The 18211-nt window shown below is 35.1% G+C and overlaps 1 long non-coding RNA gene across 1 annotated transcript in view; it reads left to right on the top strand.

Moving 5' to 3' along the window:
- The window catches only part of LOC129528211 (uncharacterized), a 28538-nt gene extending 10610 nt beyond the window's left edge, over positions 1-17928 (top strand). The window contains exon 3 of the long non-coding RNA XR_008673434.1: positions 16672-17928. This is a non-coding gene — a long non-coding RNA (uncharacterized lncRNA). The remainder of the gene's footprint in view (positions 1-16671) is intronic.
- Positions 17929-18211: the final 283 nt, after the last annotated feature.

Raw genomic sequence — 18211 nt, 5'->3', positions numbered from 1 at the left:
CTGTGGATAGAAATGTAAATTATGTCGTTATGAAAAACTGTATGGCAGTTCCTCACACAATCAAAAATAGAACTACCATATGACCCAGCAACCCCTCTGCTGGATATATACCCAAAGGAAATGAAACCAGCACTCTGTAGAGATCTCTACAGTCCCATGCTCATTCTAACATCATTCACAATAGCCAAGGTACAGAACTAACCTACATGTTCATTGATGAATGAGGAAACAAAGAAATTGTGGTACATATATATAATGAAACATTATTCAGCTTTACAAAAGAAAAAAAATACTACCATTTATGACAACATAGATGAAACTGATAGACATTATGCTAAGTGAAATAGGCCAGACACAGAAAGAAAAATACTGCATGATCTCTCTCATATTTGGAGTCTAAAAATAAGCTGAATACACAGAAACAGAGAATAAAATAGAGCAGTGGTATAACCAGAAGCAGGGAGGAGAAGGAAATGAGAAGTAGGTCAAAATGTGTAAGTTTGCAGTTATATAGATGAGTAAACTGAGAGACCTAATGTACTGCATGAGGCCTGCAACTTAACAATATTGTGCAGCATAATGAAAATTTGCTGAGTGTAGACCTTGAGTCCCATTTCCTCAAAAGAGAAAGTAATGTTAACTATGGAAGGTGAGGAATTTGCTGACTAATTTGCTTGGCTAATTATTTCACTGTATATGTATACCAAAACATTATTCTATATACCTTACATACATGCAATAAAATAAATAAATAATAAAAATGTAGTAAATCCAAATTTGAATGTACCATGGGTATAAAATACACAATGCACCTTGAAGACTCAGTATGAAAAAGAATGCAAAGCAACTCATTACATTTATAATACAAACTTCATGTTAATAGATTAATATTTTAAATACATTCAGTTAAACATAACATGTCTTTGTCTCTCTTTAACTTTGCCATTTCAAGAAAGTTACATAAATGGAATCATCCAGTATATGATCTTTTGGGACTGATTTTTTTTCACTCAGCACAATACCATTGAGATACATCCATGTTGTGCTTATCATTAGTTTATTCCTTTTTATTGCTGAGTCTGTTCAACATTGACCTATTGTAAGATATTTTGGCTTTTTTGTTTGTTTGTTTGTTTTCTTGAGATGGAGTCTAGCTCTGTCTGCCAGGATGGAGTGCAGTGGCGTGATCTTGGCTCACTGCAACCTCCGCCTCCCGGGTTCAAGCTTTTCTCTTGCCTCAGCCTCCTGAGTAGCTGAGATTACAGGCGCGTGCCACTACGCCCAGCTAATTTTTGTATTTTTAGTAGAGATGGGGTTTCACATGTTGGTTAGGCTGGTCTCGAACTCCTGACCTCGTGATCCGCCCACCTCAGCCTCCTAAAGTGCTGGGATTACAGGCGTGAGCCACCACACCCAGCCAAATTTTGCCTCTTATAAATAAAGCTACATATGAACTATCAAAGAAAGAAGAAAATGCACAAACTATCCACTTTGAAATTTAAATGACAAAACATCTAAGCCAACAACAGAGCTCAGTACTTAGACAAATACATGTGGTAATCTAGGCCTACAGTGCTTTCTAATTCTGGCTCAGTCCTACTCTCAGTAAGTTCCATAGCTGGCTTTGAGAGAAAGGGGGCCGGTCTATGGTACACTGTATTTTCCTTTCTTTTTTTTAACCTCTCTTGTTATTCAACCAGCACAACCCTATTCTTTCTCCTTAATTTTATTTCATGAATGCTCAACTTCTCATGCTTTGACCCAAAATTTAAATCTCTCTAGTGGCTTTTAAAAAACTCTTATTTTCCATTTCCTTTTACTTCATATTGGGATAGAATGGTTCCTAGAGGAACGGGTGAATTAATCAGCAAATGGTCAGCAGGTGAATGTTAAACAGACTCAGAAATAATAAAAAGGTATAAATTAGTGATAAGCACAACATGGTCCCTGGGGGACAATCTGAGCCGATGTCTTATCTTCAGTTTACTCTTTGAAGAATAAGGTTTTTAGCATTTAACTTTCTATTCTAAGCTATATCCCATATTTTTAAAAAGCTACTAAATTTTATAAAATTCCATCAGTATTACATAACATAATTTTCTTTTTCAAATCTTAAGAACTAGACAAAATCCTTTATTTGAAAAAAATGTATGTACTATAAAGATTGTTAGAGAAAGTCACAAATATTTCTTGAAAATCCTGTATGAAACACATAATGATGCAAAAGGATAGATTATTGATTAACTTATTTCTATTGGAACTGCATTTAGACTCAACATGCTTAATACAAACACTAAATTTATGTATACAGAATTTCAGGAGCATATGACAGTAAATGTCATAAAGAGTATTACTAAAAGCATTTTTTAATAGCTAGATTATTCGGGTATGTATATTTGAAAAACATAATATTAATTAGAAACTGCTCCTATCAAAAGATTAGGAGCATAAGAGGCCAATTCACTCTTGTCAATGGCTTTCCCTGGATTATCTAGAAGGAAAGCATGAGATAGGGATACAGATGAATGTGATTTACTGAAGTGTGGAAAGTTGTGCTTTTCAAAAATATCCACAATGGTATGTCCAGTCTCATATGTTCTTTTTGAACCTTCCCACATCTCCTCTCAAGAGTTGAAGTCAGCTTTTCTTTCCCTTGAGCCTGGGTGGGCCGGTTACTGCTCCAAACAAGAGAATGTAGCAGTGGAGATGCTATGTGATTTCTGAGGCTACACCGTGAGAAGGATAGAGCTTCTGCTTAAACACTGTTTTGTGAATAATGTCTCAGGGTGTATAGTTAACATGTAAGAAGTCTGTTTACCCTGAAGTTACCATTCTGGAGGAATTGTGTGGAGGGATTATGGAAAGTGATAGACTCCAAGGAATATGTCAGTTCCAGTTTGTAGTGTCTGTATGAATTGGTCTTCAAATGATTTCAGCCAAACAAATCTCTAATGAGTAGAACAGATAAAAGCTGTGCCCACCAACCTCTGCCCAAATTTCAATGTGCGAGAAAAGTAAGTGTCACTGTTTTAGAAGCTGAAAGGAAGTGAGAGAACTGGAAATGGTTGAGCAAGAATGTAATCTCAGGACATTGCCTGCCCCTAAGCTGATCCAAATGGTGTGATAACTAAAGTATAAATTGCACTGCAAAGTTTTCACAGATTGAGGTAAAGAAGCTAGCCTTTGTACCCCTATAAGGGTTAGTCATTGGCTTTAGGGTACCAAATATAAGAGATCTCTCTGATGAGGTAGCTTTAGTTGGTAAAGGGAAATAGTTTGTAGAGGGTTTTTGTGAGCTATTAGTAACCCATACTCACAGCAGCTAGGGGACCTCGGTGAGTCACCAAAAGCATGTGTTACCCCCAAGAGCACAAAATTGAGATAAATAAAAATGAGTCTAAGTGATAGCTGTTTGAGAGCTATCTCTGAATTAAAATATCAACATGTGGCATCATGCCATAGTGAAGAGAGTATAGGGTTACGAGACCAACAGTTGAAATTTGACTCTACAATTAAACTTGAGTAATTCACACAAGCTTTTCTTCCCTCATTCATTAAACATATATTAAGCATCAAAATCTGCCCAAGAATTTCCATCTGAGATCCAGCTTATACATTCACATACTTATTTGGCATAACTACTTGAGAAGATTTATTTTCAAACTGAAAATGCTCAAAAACATAGAGTTTAAGATTCTCCACGAAAACCCAGTCGTCTCCAGTTGTTCTTTATTTCCAGTTGTACAAGTCAGAAATGTAAGAGATATTCTTGATTTCCTTTATCCCCTCACCCTCTGTTTTGCCTTAACTATCTTTCAAAATCACTCTCCTCTTTATTTCTCTACCACTACAATCTAAATCCCAACTTTTGATCTCTCATCTGTAATATTCTAACAGCTTCTTAAATTGCTTCCTAGTTTTCCAACTAGGTGCTTTCACATCTGATCGTATTTCCTTTTTATTTTCTTTTTTATTTTTGGGAAAAGGTTTCACTCTGCCAGGCTGTAGTGCAGTGGTTCAATCACAGCTCACTGGAGCCTCAGTTCCTGGGCTCATGTGATATTCCTGCTTTAGCCTCTGGAGTAGTTGGAACTGCAGATGAATGCCAACAGGTCCAGCTCATTTTTAAAAACATTTTGGTAGAGATAAGATCTCTCTACATTTCCCAGTCTGGTGATCCATCCATCCTTCCTTCCTTCCTTCTTTCCTTCCTTCCTTCCTTCCTTCTTTCCTTCCTTCCTTCCTTCCTTCCTTCCTTCCTTCCTTCCTTCCTTCCTTCCTTCCTTCCTTCCTTTTCTTCCTTCCTCCCTCCCTCCCTCCCTCTCTCTCTCTCTTTCCCTCCCTCTCTTCCTCCCTTCCTTCCTTCCTTTTTTTTGATGGAGTTTTGCTCTGTTGCCCAGGCTGAAGTACAGCAGCACAATCTTGGCTCACTGCGATTTCCACCTCCTAGGTTCAAGCAATTCTCCTGCCTCAGCTTCCTGAGTAGCTGGTACTACAGGTGCATGTCACCACGCCCAGCTAATTTTTGTATTTTTAGTAGAGATGGGGTTTCTCTCTGTTGGCCAGGCTGGTCTTGAACTCCTGACCTCAAGTGATGCACTCACCTCAGACTCCCAGAGTGCTGAGATTACAGGCATGAGCCATTGCACCTCCAACTGGTGATCATATTTCTAGCATGCTTAAAACCATAAAAATATGCCCCCCAAATCTTCTTTGCACAAGTGTAATATTTGATACGGTCCACAATGGGAACGTGTCTCTCACATCTTGTGTCAGACACTGCCTTCCTTTCTGTGAGCCTGCCATATATATTTCCTGCATTTTCTCCAAAATTGAAGTCTTTGCCTGGAATTTACTTGCAAATTTATATCTTATTCATCCTTCAAGTATTGAATAAGTAGTTAATATTCTGCCTTTTCCCTCAACATAGACTAGGTTAAATTTCAATGTAATATTTTGGCACTATGTATCACTCATTTGTATTTCTTAACAAAGTTGCAACTTTAATAATCTATTTGTGTGAGTATTTGACCAATCTTTATGCCAACAGGCTGACAAAAAAATAAAAAAGAACAGAAACCAAGTTTTCTTTCGTTCCCCAATGTATCATCAGAATTTAGCACTATTTCTGGGAAATGATAAACATCCAATAAATATTTTTCAAATGAATCAATCAATGAAAATGAGATAACATTCTGTGATTTCAAAAAGTTGTATCTACAGTTAATATTGCTCTTTGGAAAAATCAAGACCACTTACTTTTTGTGAACAATCATTTTATGTTCAGTAAATCCTATTAGCTACACATGCACTTATTCCCTTTTCATGTGCAAATTAAGAAAATAGAATACAAATGCTTTCCAATGTGGGTTTATTCTCTTTCAGATACCTATTTAAATGGTTTGTCATCCTGAATTCTAGCAACATTGCACATTTATATTTGAAAGTACTTAGTGATGTCAGACATAATTATCAAGTAATCTGTAAAAGTATGTAATTACTTTGTGCTGACATAGCACTTGTGAAGTAATTGCTTGAGGGGGATGAATACTTGAGCACACATAAAAAATGAAATTACCTAATTCTGGGCCAAAAAGAAAAAAGACACAAAGGCTATTTGTTCCACGACAAAACTAATAACGTTATAATAAGAGGAAAAAAGAGGAGTGACATAGATAAGATAATGAAAAGAAGAGAAAGAACAGCATGTGTGTGTGTGATTCTGGAACTTGTCAATATTGGGCTGCTACACTAGATTAGTTTTCTCTCTCTCTTCCCTATCTCTCTAATAAAATAGCGGGTATTTAAAATGAAAGTGGAAACGTTATCTTCCTAGTTACTGTTTAAATATGTATAAATATGACATACAACATTATTTTCACACAATATATTTTGAAAAATCAAAATGTTGTAAAATGAAAACAAACAAACATGTAACTGCATAATTTGGTAACTTTCTAAATAGTCTAGAAGAATTTGACCTGTTTTGAGTCTTAGTTCAAGTAAGCAACTGTAAATGGCTCATTAACATTAGAATCCAGGAATGACACTGCCCATTCATCAGAGAATGTGTCATTAGGCAGCAGGGTCTTTGTCTAGAGCCTCATCTTTTCTAATTTTGAAAGGCAGTGGGTGTATCTCATTTCTTCATATTAAATGTCTATGATGCTTGTTTAGATTAGGAAGCATTAATATTTCCTCAACAAATGAAAATAGATGGCAAGCCAGCATCTTTTAAAAAATAAACGTATTTGAATTTTAAGGGGGAATACTGTTCACTTTGCTTAAATACATTTCTATATCTGTCTAATTTGTCAATGCTTAAATCTTAAATCAGTCATTAATCCAATATGATTTTGAACCTAAAGGTAATAAGCACAATTGAATTTCATTTTGCTAAACTTAGATGATAGAAGGTAAATAACTTTCTATTCTTTGATGTTAATCTGCATTTCAGTAATGGTTATGATTGTTCCCATATATCACACACTCTCTGTAAATTGGTACTTTGTAGCTCGGGAAAGATACATTTTAGAGGCTCCATCCTGGCGATAGAGCTACATTAAAAATAATGTGTCAGAAGAAATCCTGTGACAGCAAGTTACGCCCATATCCCAGTGCATTCAGTATTATAAAATATAAAAGTTAAATATTAAGTGAAACCATCTATTAGTCGAAGTTCTTCAGAGAAACAGAATGAATATGTGTGTGTGTGTGTGTGTGTGTGTGTATGCTGGGAAGTAAAAATCTTCAAGATGAGCCAGCAGGTCATTTATCAATTAAATGAATCCATTGTTAGTCAATATCTTTATTACAGATCCTTGACAAGTAGATATATGGAATACAAAATTATATAAATATAAAAGCCAACTGCTTAGTCGAATAACTTTCTTGCTAGAGATGTCCACCGCTGACTATAAAATTTAAGAAGTTTTTTTAATGAGTCCTGGGTAGGGAGTAAACTATAAAAGAGTGAGCGAAATGACTTCCAAGGAATAACATTAAAAATACGTATCAATGCAAACATATTTAGCATCTGTTATTTATACTTTGTGTTTTAAGGTTTTAAAATTTAAAATATATGTAGAATGGCTGAAGTCTTTTTTGAACTCACTCCTCTCTAGAAGTTCCATGCTAGAATGACCACCATCATGTTTGCCTGGATTATTTGAATTTCTTTTATTTCATAATAAGTTATATTTATTCTTAAATAACATCTTGTTTTGATTTATGCAGGTTACATCCTCTCATTAGAACACTATCCATAGTTATATAACTGAAGAGACTGGGCACCATATAAAAAGATATATAGGAAAGATATCTATTAGTCTAACAATTTAAAAACATAGGCTAGTTTTCACAATTACTGTTAAATAACTTTGTTGCTACATGTTGAGTTCGTAGACTACATTGCTACCACTTGTGCAGAAATACTACACGGAGCCATTGATAAGTATTGTAAATAGAAAATAAATGTGAATATTTCATGGTTCCTGAATAAAAATGGGAATACTCATTGATCCCCATGATAAAACTACAAAACAAATAAATTATAGACAAAAAGACTCAGACTCTAATAAAATTAATATAATAATTCCCTTAATTATTTTTGAATTTTATTTTCAATCATAGGCATTCAAGCTAGAAACTAGAAGAAAATAAAAGGACTGGCCTGGCATGGTGGCTCATGCCTGTAATCCCAGCACTTTTGGAGGTGGAGGCGGGTGGATCACTTGAGGTCAGGAGTTCGAGACCAGCCTGGCCAACATGGAGAAACCCTGTCTCTACTAAAGATACAAAAATTAGCTGGGCATGGTGGTGTGCATCTGTAATCCCACCTACTCAGGAGACTGAAGCAGGAGAGTTGCTTGAACCTAGGAAGTGGAGGTTGTAGGGGGCCAAGATCATGCCACTGCACACCAGCCTGGGTAACAGAGCAAGTTTCCATCTCAATAATAATAATAATAATAATGATAATAATAATAATAACAATGATAAATAAGGGGAAATAAGAATGAGTAGTAGAAAATGGAGAAAATACGTAAATCAAAATAAGACAAGTAAAAACATAGTAAAAGAATTGTAATTGTGTTCATTCGCATATTGAAAAATATTTAAACCACTAACATTTTTATTTCAGTATAATTACTGAACAAAAGCTAGAACTAAAAAACTAGGAATTTTCTTTTTCTTCTTGTGGTATTATTACAATAAATCTGTCTTACCAGATCAATTGATTTTGTTTTAATTTAAAAATTATAATCCTTAAACTCATATAAAACCTAGATTTTTTCAACTATCATAATTTCCTGTACTTAACCATACAATCTCCAATTATAAAACATCTTCTGAAAATGATGTGGTGTCGTAGCATAGTTTATGGTGTGTAATGCTATGATATTGTACAAAGAGAGAAAACATACACTACACCAGAAAACCTTGATTTAAATTTCCATGTTGCTGTTTTCTTATTGTTATGTATTTGGGCAAATTACTTAGTCTCTCTGTGCCTTAGATTCCTCATCTGTAATATGGGAGTAAAAATAATACCTGGTAAATGTGAGAATAAAATTAGTTAATACATAGGGAGACCTTAGAGTAATGCCTGACACAAAGTAAGCTCTAGAAAGTATAAGCTATGAATATTTCAAGAAGTAGTATCACAAATAGTTTTGGTATGCTTTTCACAAGTAAGCACACATTTTTCAGGATAGCACTGAAGTTCTCCCCCAGTGTAGCCCAGTCTAATCTTTTAGAAATGTTTATTTTATATATATGACTATAAGCCATTGTTTTGTGGTTTTTTATATTAATACACTTTTATATTGTCACCAAATTTTTAAATTGGAGTTTAGAATTTGAAATCTCTACACGAATTTGCTACCTAGGCTTAAAATATTTCTAAATTGTCACCTTGTTATCAATACCACCTTGTTATTTTGAAAACATGATTAATAACACTGACTAATTTCATAAAGTCACTAGCTTATTTTGGGAAAAATCTTTAATAACAGGGATACATATGTTTTATTGCTGAACTGAACTCACACAATGGACATGCTTAGCTCCCATACCTCATACCTCATGAAACATGAATGACAGACACATGCATGTAGAACCTAACCCTTCCATTTACCCTGACACTTCCATTTACAGACAGAAGTTTTGCTCATACAGGTTGGACCTCATTCTGCATGGTAGAGCAGGACTGTAAAAACAACTGTGCAAGCTGAAACTGTGCAAAATGATCTTAAAAACCAAAGGAGAATATACAATTGATTGTTCAGACACCTTTAGCCATTTTGACAAAACATTAAAAATTCTCATGTTGTCGGTTATGAACGCATGGGAAAATTTAAAAAAATTAAAGTTTATTTCACAAACTGAAATTTAAAATATTAGAAACATAGACAACTAGAATATTGTATTCTTCATAAAATTTTATCAAGACTAGGTGAAAAGTTCTTGCTTCCTTCTTAGCATATCACTTATATTAAGGAGAGAAATAACTCTGAATAATTTAAATAGTTGTAATGTTCGATTTTGTGTCTCTATTTTAGCTTGTTAGTTTTAAATCTTTTGTTATTCTTTTAGTGGTTGCACTACAGAGTGCAACATACCTCCTTGATTTATTATGTAATATATATGTAATATATATTATATATATGTATATGCATATATAATATACATAGGTATATATGTATATATGTATATAAAAATATATTACATACATTATGTATATTACATATATATTATATTACATATATTACATATATAGTATATATTACATATATATTATATTACATATATTATATATGTAATATATATGTAATATAATTTAGTTCTATTAGCATTTTTCAGAAAATGCAAGAATTTTAGAGCACTTTAACTCTACTTCCCTCTTAGGAATAAAACGACGTCAGACAATTTTTCATATTTAATGTCCAGCATTAAAGTATTACACATCTTACCAGGAAATAAGACTGCAGGACTAAAAACAGAGCAAAAAACAGACCATATAACATATCCATAGTAGGTTCAGATATCAGAATTATCAGGCACAGATCTTAAAATGTATATGGCTGATGTATGCCAGAAATCAGATGATATGATAAAGAAATACATTAGATTCTATGCTATGAAAAATATCAAAAGGAAATTCTAAACCTGAGTAACAATAAATTAAACTTGGAGCTGAAAAGATGGATCTAAGCTTTTTTAAATAGAAAAAATAAATTTATAAATTGGAACATCAGCGTCATTCTAGGTTTATTCCAGCAATAGCAGTTTACATTACCATTTTAAAATAAATTACTATAATTTGCCATATTAACAGAATAAAGGAAAAATGTGCATTTCAATAGATCAAAAATTCGATATCCAGATATTTATTTTTTTAATTAAAATTATAGCAAATTAAGAATGAAATAAAGCATATTCAATCTGATGAAAAATGTATGTGGGAAATAAAATTACAACATGATAATCCAGTTGTGCTTTGCTTCCAACTCTATCTGGCAAAACTACGTGGGTTAGCACCCAAGTCTGCTCTTTTTTTCTCCCTGTAATTATAATAGAAGCTTAATTAATATAAGTAGCTTTTGCTGCAATCCCAAACACTCCATCTGGTGGCTATTTGATAGAAAATTGTGAGAACAAAAGCACACAGTTTATCTTATATACGAAGTCCTATGCTGACCCTCAGTTTGCCACACATCTTGTCTTTCTTATCAAACATCCTGTCTTTCTTTTACACCTAACGGTAGGTGTAAAATATGTGAATTTTCATCAACCTAAGTGAAAACAAAGAATCTATCTATGAAATCAAGAAAGATCTTTTTTGGAGTTTTTCCAATAGATTGCGTGTATGGTAGTCCACCTTATCTGTGGGGAATAGGTTTAAAGTCCCCCAGGCAATGCCTGAAATTGCAGATAGTCCTGAACCTTATATGTGCTGTGATTTTTTTCCCATACATATACACCTAATATAAATTTTAATTTGTAAATTAGACACAGTAAGAGATTAACAACTAATAATAAAATAGAACAATATAACTATATACTGTAATAAAAGTTACGTAAATTTTATCTCTTTTACTCTCTCAAAATATATTACTCTACTGTTGTGTTGTGCCATCCATATTGTCACAAATGAGATAATTTTTCTCTTTTTAAGGCTGTATAGTATTCCATTGGGCGTTTATGCCGTATTTTCTTTATCTGTTCATCCATTGATGGACACTTAGGTTGCTTCCATATCTTGGATATTGTGAATAAAGCTAAAATAAACATTGGAGTGCAGCTCTCTCTTTAAAAACTAAAAATACAATTACCATATGACCCAGCAATGCCACCTCTGGGTATATATCCAAAGGAATTAAAATTGGTAAGTTAAAGAGATATCTGCACTTCCATGTTTATTTCGTCCTTATTCACTATAGCCAACATATGAAAAGATGACTTTCTTAAGAAAGACATAAATAGAAAATTTAAAAAGTAAAACGATGCTTCATTTGGGTACATCCAAATGTAAAAACCTTCTGTGTAAACAAAGAAATAAAAACAAAATTATAAGTACAATCTATTTATTGCACAAAGCATTAACGGCTATGAATATTTAAAGAATGCCTAGAAATCAATGAGGAAAATGCAAACAACTAAATAAGAAACTTGGCAAAGAACAGTGTAAACAATTCACATACACACAAAGTGAATGGGGAAAAAATTCCCCATTAACCAGAGTAAATCAAATGGAAACAATAAAATCTCATTTATTTCCCATCACTCTGGTTAAAATTCCAAAGTCTAACAATAATATATAATGAAGATTTGGAGAAATGGGCATTCTCAAACACTGATAGTGAAAGTACAATGGAACAGCCACCTTGGAAAGCAATTGATGCTATACAGCATAGTTGAAGATACATATACACTGGTAACTGAAAATATTGTGTTTCTCTTTGGAAAAATTCTGTAACCTTTTAGTTTCCTAATTTCAAAACAAATAATACTAGCATGTATTATACAAATGTTATAGGAATAAAATGACTAACCAAATGCAAAGCACTCAAAATCTGGTACTATTATTTTTATTATTATAATTAGTATAAACTAGGAGACACTAACACACAGGCATATGGAGACATTTGCAAGTGAGCATTGCAGGACTGTCAGCAAAACAAGTGAGTATAATCTAATTACTCATCAATAGCATGGTGAGTAATACAAATGAGTTATAGTCTCATGCTTAAATATTCTTAGAAATAATTTTTAATAATTTTTAAAAAAATTAATACATACCTGATAACTTCATTGAGGCTTAAATGGTATGAATTTGTTTATGATACTAATTGTCTTTACTGATAATAGGCAGAGAAATTCATGTTCAATATGATACTGTGAACCACAAAACCCAGACAAGTAAGGAGATTGATTTTATTCAGGCTACTGCAATGGAGAGAGCACTCTTTGTCCTAAGATCAGAGTGTCTCAGCTGAGCAGTCCCATATTAGATAATTATAGAAACAGAGGATAAGTTACAGACTGGATGATTTACACTTGGAATTGTTTTGTAAGTAGGAGAAGTCTCCATCAGTAGGCTGGACAGGAAACATTTTCCCTGTGTTTTGCTAGTTTAAGGGGACAAACATTTCTAAACTTAGCTAACAATTATTGGACAAAAGAATAAAAGTGGGCTGGAGGCAGAATGAGTTCAGGCAAAGGGGAAAGGTCTGCCTCAGGCCTTGTTATTCATACGTTGAAAATCTTTTAAAGTAGGCAAATAATACCACAAAGTGTATACACGCACACACCTGAATAAGTTCACTTATTTATGTGAACTTGAAATGTAAGGCTGAATATTTGACGTAAAATTTATGATAGACAATGCCTCTAGGGAATGAGAAAATGGAAAGTGTCTTCCTTTAGATACCAAAGTAAACTTCAGCTTTAATTCTAATATTTATTTAAAAATAAAACAGGAAGTATTTATGACAAAATCTTAACATTTTTTTCCTGATCAGTGAGACTATGTATGTCCCAAGAGAATTATTTTCATTTAATGTATTTTATGATTTTATGAAATTATGAAAATGAAAAAGCAAAATAATAAGTGAAAATAAAAGAAAGAAAAATGGAAGTGAAAAAAATAGAACAGAAGAGATGAGCAAGGGAACGGAAAAGGGTTAGCCCAAGAGTGTGAAAACGGGGGAAGTGTTACATAGAAGAACTGGAGTATTTCTGCTGTGGCATCGTGGAGGACATTTAAGACTTTTGTGAAAGTAAAAGTGACAGAAGTCAGGTTGGAGTTCATCAAGGGATGAGTAGAAAGTGAGAAAATGGAGACACAGCAAGAAATATTTGAGGAAAGGAAAGGCAGATAGAGAAAGGCAATTAAAAATGTGTGAGGATGCCAGGCGCGGTGGCTCACGCCTGTAATCCCAGCACTTTGGGAGGCCGAGGCGGGCGGATCACGAGGTCAGGAGATCGAGACCATCCTGGCTAACAGGGAGAAACCCCGTCTCTACTAAAAATACAAAAAATTAGCCGGGCGTGGTGACGGGCCCCTGTAGTCCCAGCTACTCGGGAGGCTGAGGCGGGAGAATAGAGTGAACCCGGGAGGCGGAGCTTGCAGTGAGCCGAGATCGCGCCACTGCACTCCAGCCTGGGGATAGAGCGAGACTCCGCCTGGAAAAAAAAGAAAAAAAAAAGTATAAGGATGCAAGGAGCAAGGAATAACTTCTTGTTTTGTTTGACTTTTGTATTATTTTCACGATGAGAAAAAATAAAGCAGCCTTTCTCCATCCTGGCTACATATTAGAACCACCTGGTGATTTTTAAAATAGCTGGTGCCCTGTCTTATTCTGTTCAGGCTACCATAAGAAAATACCACAGACTGGGAAGTTTAAACAACAGACTTTTATTTCTCACAGCTTTGGAGCTGGGAAGTTCCAGATCCAGGTGTCGGCCAATTCAGGTTCCTGGTGAGAGCTTGGTTCCCAGCTGGAGATGGATGGCTGTTAAAGATGTCATTCATGACACTGGTTAAGATTATAAGAACATGTGGGGTGGAGACTTACAGGCAAGGGATAGGGTGGGGTCAGTGGATGGAAAATTATGAAGCGAAAAAATCAGGGATTTTGTTAATTTTTACCAAAACAATTATTAATTAAAAATAAAAGAAAGGCAAGGTACAGTGGCTCACACCAGTAATCACAGTGCTTTGGGAGGTTAAGGGAAAAGAATTAGTAGAAGCTAGGAGTTTGAGACCAAACTAGGCAACACAGCAAGACCCCGTCTTAACAAAAAAAAAAATAAAAAAATATTAGCTGATTGTGGTGGTGTGCACCTGTAGTCCAAGCTACTAGGGAGGTGTGATGGTTAATACTGAGTGTCAACCTGATTGGATTGAAGGATACAAAGTATTAATCTTGGGAGTGTCTGTGAGGGTGTTGCCAGCAGAGATTAACATTTGAGTCCTTGGGGTGGGAAAGACAGATCCACCCTTCCACCACTAATCTGGTGGGCACTATCTAATCAGCTGCCAGCAAATATAAATTAGGAAGAAAAATGTGAAAGAGAGAAACATATATATATATATATATATATATATATATATATATATACACACACACACATATATATATATATATATATATTATTTAGTTCTGTCCCTCTAATAGAATCCTGACTAATACAGGAGGCTAATGTGGGAGGATCACTTGAGCCCAGGAGTTTGAGGAAAAATAAAAAAACAAACAGAAAAAAAACAAAAAGAAATACATTGTTAAACTTTATTTTCTGTTAACATTACTTTTACTTTCTTCATGGAGATCCAAGTTTCTAATCTATATAGCATTTTTCTTCTGTCTCAAATTTATTTTTCAGCTTTATTGACTTATAATTGACAAATAAATATCTTCTTTTAACACTTCGTGTAGATCAGGTCTGCTGGTGATAAATTCACTCAGTTTTTGTTTTTTGAGAGTTTCATTTCTCTTTAACTTTCCAGAGATGATTTTTGCTCAATATAGGATTCCAGGTTGATTTTCTTTTCTTTCAATACTTTCAATACTTTGCTGTCCTCTTGCTTGAATAATTCCTAATCAGAAATCTCTTGTAATTCTGATCATTGTTTCAGTATAGATAAGGTGTCCCACTTCGCCTCTCCCGCCTCCCAGATTCTTTCAGTATTTCTTTTAGGTTTTACACAGTTTGAATCTGGTATTTCTAGGTAGAGACTTTTTTGTATTTATTCTGCCTCATGCTCTCTAAACTTCCTGGATCTATGCTTTGGTGCCTGTCATTAATTTTGGAATACTTTCAACCATAATGACTTTCATCTGCTCCATCCTCTCTTCTCATTTCAGTATTACAACTGTATGTATGTTAGACTTTTGAAATTATCTCACAGTTCTTAGATATTCTGTTCCTTTTTATTATTTTCATTCTTTTTTTTTTCTCTTTGCATTTCTGTTTTGGAAGTTTCTATAAACATTTCTTAAAGCTCACTGATTCTTTAGTTGGTTCTGGAGCATTTTCTGACAAACCAATCAAAGGCATTTTTTATTTTTTGTTACAGTGTGTTTGATTTCTAGCATTTCCTTTAGATTATATCTTAGAGTTTGCTTTTCTGTGCTTATATTACTTATCTGTTCTTACATGTTTTCTACTTTTTCTATTAGAGTTCTTAATATATTAATTATAGTTATTTTAAATTCCATGTATGATAATTCCAAAATCTGTACTGTTTCTGAGTTTGGATTTGATGCTTGCTTTTTCTGTTAAAACTGTTAGCTTTTGTATTATAGCATACCTTTTATGTTAAAAGGCAGACATGATGCATCAGATGATAGTAACTGAGATAAATTTGGCTTCAGGGTGAAGCTTTATGTTAATCTTGTTGAGTGTGGCTATGTTTAACATTTGTTGTAGCTGTGAGTGTCAGACATCTCAATTTCTTCGTTTGTTGTTTTTGCCTCCCTTATTGCCTTTGGCTTTTACTAAATTTCTTATGTACAATTTGCAACTTTTTCAGCTATCATCCACTGTTATACTGGAGTCCTGTTTGTGTAAGACCTGTTTGTGGAGTCCTCTTTGTAAGGTGCAGGATTGGTGAAGCATCCTATAAAATTATGACTGAACCTCAGTCGTTAAATTGGTCGGAGTTTTTGGGATGTGACATTCACAAATGTGAAGGTGTTACTCAGAGGAAATGCCCTCTCCTACATGTAATAAGTATTTCATGCAAAATATTTTATCTTGGAGAGCATGCCTTTGTCATGGAGAAGGTGGAGGGACTATTTCACAGTGGTTACTCTTTTTGGCTTTTCACCATGAGAAGCTAGTGGGTGTCCTTGAAATAAAACCTTAAAAAAAATGGGGGGGGTCCCCTTGAGACTTAAGACAGTGACTCCTAGAAATTTCTCATTCTCATACTATTCTATACTCAGCCTCCAGCAATTTGTCAAAATTACCATTTAAGTGTTCCCAGCACTTTATGGCTCATTGGATTCTGCTCCAGGTAAGTTCAACTTGGCTGTGGTTCTCTGGATTTGCCTGTCTCTCCAGATTTGGGTAGGGGGTGGTTATTGTCCTATGACCTCAGTTTTCAGATATATCAAAGAAAAATCATTGAATGTTAGTTTTTTTCTGTCTTTTTCTTATTTTAAGGACATGAGTGAAGACTTCAGCTCTTACAGTTTGGATCTTTAGATGAATTCTTAATATCTCAATGACATAAACAAATTTGAGCCCCAGTTTTATTGGAAGTGGAAAGCACACCCTACTTGTGAGATTTGAGGGAAATAATGAAAATAATTTTTGTTTTAATTTGGCAAGGCATCTGAAACTCCAACTGTTACATGAAATGCTCTTGACAAAAAATTCCCTCCAAGGCAGTCAGTGTTAAAACAGTCGCAGTGATTACAGAACTCTTACACTGGTTTGCCATAAAAACTAGAAAGCCATTCCTGGATCTGGATAAATTCTCTGTTCCTCCTTTCTTTAACATTTGTAAAAGTCCAGTCTTTTATGCCTGTTTTACGGGCTATATTCGCTTGCCTACAGTAGGCAAGTTTATTAGTTGTATGCTATGCACTAGGCACTGTTTAAGCACTTAGGGCGAAAGAGTATACAACAGAAAGAAAAATCCCTGCCCTCATGCAACCTACATTCTCATGTAAAGATAGAGAAAAATGAGAAAAATACATAAAACGTAGTATGCTGGATACTAGTAAGATCTAAGAGGGAAAAAAGTAGAGATTGGAAACCTGAGGAAAGTAATTTTAGATAACATGACCAGAAAAGAGCTCTTTAAAAAGATAGTGTTAGAGTAAATGCCTGAAGAAGGTAAGGGCCTCAACCATGCATAAGAGTTGAGGAAGAATATTCCAGGAAAAAGGAAGAGCAAATGTGAAAGCTCTGAGTTAGAGGTGTCCCAGAGTTTTAAGGACCAATAACTAGGAAGCCAGTGTTGCTGGATTTGAGCCTAAAGGATGTACAGTCAGAATAAAAGTAATATAGACAGAAGACAGGGAAATGCTGGGTAGAAGAGTGTGGTCCCCAGTGAGGGCACCGCCCTCAAGCCGAGACCCACAGCCCAAAGTGAAAACTTTGCATCCCTGTTTTCCTGCTCCAATGTTGCCTTTTCCAAAACCACCCTGGCACACCCTGCCCCCCATCCTGTATCAATAAAATCCCCAGGCCCCACTGGCAGAGCAATGACAAAGGACAGAAAAGAAGCAGCAGCTTGACGTTGGAGAGAAGCAGCTTGACTTCAGACGGACAGCTTGATGGTGGGACCTCGGAGAAGAGTCTGGTTGGGGCAGCCAAACTCCTGCCACCTTCCCATTCCATTTCCTTTCCAGCTCTCCGTCCTGCTGAAAATCACTTTCATTGGCAATAAAATCCCCCACGTTTACCATCTTCAATTCATTCGTGTGACCTGATTCTTCCTGGATTCTGAGCAAGGGCTCAGGATACAGAGGGCTGTCACACTGAGCTGTTAAACACTTAAGCCATCCATGGACAGTGAAGCTAAAATAGTGCACTGTTAGCACATGTCCTCTCGGGCTCTGGAGGGTCACGGGCACCCCCCTAGATGCTGCCGCAGGATTTCATGGAGTTATGCTTCTGCCAGTGCCCAGAGCATTCATCTCAGCCCCTGAACCCGCTCGCCTGCATGCTCCCCACCCTGCGAGGGGTTGAGAGC

Source organism: Gorilla gorilla, chromosome 17 (assembly GCF_029281585.2).
Source record: "Gorilla gorilla gorilla isolate KB3781 chromosome 17, NHGRI_mGorGor1-v2.1_pri, whole genome shotgun sequence".
NCBI classification, from domain to species: Eukaryota; Metazoa; Chordata; class Mammalia; order Primates; family Hominidae; genus Gorilla; species Gorilla gorilla.
The sequence above is the reverse complement of the archived record's forward strand: the minus strand, read 5'-3'. Positions and strand labels throughout refer to the sequence as shown.